The following is a 2,291-nucleotide window of genomic DNA, read 5'->3' on the forward strand; positions in this document are numbered from 1 at the left end:
GCCCTGAGTCCTCGCTGCCCACTGCCACCTCATCCAGGATGTCCTGTGCAGGGCCAGGCTGCCAGAGCCTCCCAGCTACCTGGCAGGCGATGTGCTAGAAGCTTGTTGAACCACCGGAATGACACAAGAAGCTCAGAAACAATCTTGGTTTTGTTTCCAGGACAGCACTACCTGTGAGCCTGGTGGAAGGCAGCACGGGAAGAGCAGAGCCAGCATTCAGTTTCCCTGGCTGGACGGGCAGCTGGCATCCCTGAAGCTGGCACAGATAAATGCATCTCCTGTTAGCAGTGTTGTGAAGGGCTTTTCACAATGAAAGCAACCTAATGAAAAATCATCAACAGCGAAGTGTACGCAAAGAATGTCTGACATTTCGATCAGCACCTGTGTATGTGCAGTCAGCACTAAACCTTGCCAGCTGCCAGGAATAAAGATGCAGGTAGATACGAAAATTCATCTAAATAGTAGTATACATTGCATATTCCTTATGATAGCTTTAGAGAAATCAAAGCACAACTGAGGAGATTTTCCTTAAGTAAAACCTGACACCTTTAAATGGTGATGAACAAAGGCAAATATAGGCATGTATCTCATCTGATTAAAGACTGCACATCTACCTTTCCCAACCCCTGCACAAATGAGGAATTTAGCATGCAACCGAAGGGCACTTTCTTTCCCAACCACACACTGCTTAGCTAGAAAAACTGATAGGTAGCACCAACCTTTAGCTTGTCATAACGGTCACTTAAAGCTGCCACCTGATGGTCACGGTGTCGCCCGACCAGTTTACACAAGGCACAAATTAACTGGTCATCAGTCACGCAGTACATGTTAACTTTCTCATCCTCGTGCTCCAAGCACATTAATCCCCTGATATGAGAGTCCGGGATGGGCTCTATGAGACGGTGGCCAGTGAACGGCTTCTTATTGGGGTGAGTGGCTTTCAGGCACTCCTCGCAGTAGGACACCTCACAGGTAACGCAGGTTTTCACTGCCTCCTGGGCAGGATCCTGGTCGCAGAACTGGCAGAGGACCTTCTCGCAGGACGACATGCTGTTGTTCTCGAACGCCCGCTCCCGGCGGGTCTCACTGGGGGAATTGGGCCCGCTGACCGAGGCTTTCTGAAACCTGTCGATGATGTTCTGCAGGGTGACGTTGCGCTTGAGCCCGTCTAGACCGCGCTGGCTGAGGGTGATGACATAGCGGCAGGTCGGGCACTGGAAGGCGGTGATAGACTCCACCGGCTCGTTGGTGGCGCAGTGGGAGACCAGGATGCGGTGCGCGCAGTTGAAGCAGAGGCTGTGAGCGCAAGGCAGCAGCAGCGGGTCTTCAAACAGCTCCAGACAGATAGGGCAGGTCAGTTCTGACTCCAGTGTTTCCATCTTCAGGCAAAGCTTTCCTGTGGCGTCAGCGAAATCCAGGGAAGCTGATCAGCTATCTGGAAACACACGTAAAATTCGATTAGGCAAGAGAAAACATGAGGGGTCAGCCGTGGGGGGTTGTCAACTTTCGCCACTGCTCCCGGGTCTATCAACCCACCACACCATGCGGGAGAGGAATCCAAAGTTTTGAACCTCCACATGCACACATCAAGGTATTTAAAACTGGACTGTTTTATTTCCCCCCTTTCTGTTCACTTAAGAATGAAACAAACAACCTTCTTCATTTTTTTCTCTTTCTTTCTCATGCGAGCAAGGAAAACAGCAGATGTTTCTGTGCATTATTAAAACCCAAAATGATGGCCTTCAAAACAGCCTATTACAGCAAAATTAGCTTTCTTCTGCAGATGCTGTTTTTGGCTTCACTCATCTATTAGTAAAACTTCTTAAAAAACTTCACCTTTGTATAGCATTGTGCAAGGAGTAGTCCAGAGTATTATAACTGATAATTTCACAGTCTCTATTACTGTTAACAGATTCATTTTATCAGACTGAAATTTTCATTTGCTACTATAGCAATAGCACAGCATTTGGAGTACATGTCTGTGCTCATTTGTGTAAATATGAATATATATGAGGAAAAATGTTTCTAGGGAACCATGTGATATTTTACGTATATGTATAATATATACTAATACACCCTGATGTATTTCAAGAATATATACAGTTGTATTTGTATGTAGCTGTACTTTTGTGCATTGTACCTGTATACATATGCCAAAAAATATATCACATACTTGTTTGTAGTAAGATACATATAGCCAGGGGACTGCAGTGTCATAACTGAAATGCCTAAAGGAAGGTAAATTAAGTACATGACAAACAGTAGTTTAGCCCAAATTTCTGTTGATCCTA

The 2,291-nt window shown here is 45.9% G+C and overlaps 1 pseudogene across 1 annotated transcript; it reads right to left on the minus strand.

Moving 5' to 3' along the window:
• Positions 1-692: 692 nt before the first annotated feature.
• LOC103801381 lies at positions 693-1,430 on the minus strand (annotated as a pseudogene). Its single transcript, XR_624743.1, has one exon. The product of XR_624743.1 is annotated as an E3 ubiquitin-protein ligase Midline-1 pseudogene (transcript).
• Between the last annotated feature and the right edge of the window lie 861 nt (positions 1,431-2,291).

This window comes from Acanthisitta chloris, unplaced genomic scaffold (genome assembly GCF_000695815.1).
Source record: "Acanthisitta chloris isolate BGI_N310 unplaced genomic scaffold, ASM69581v1 scaffold2584, whole genome shotgun sequence".
Taxonomy (NCBI): domain Eukaryota; kingdom Metazoa; phylum Chordata; class Aves; order Passeriformes; family Acanthisittidae; genus Acanthisitta; species Acanthisitta chloris.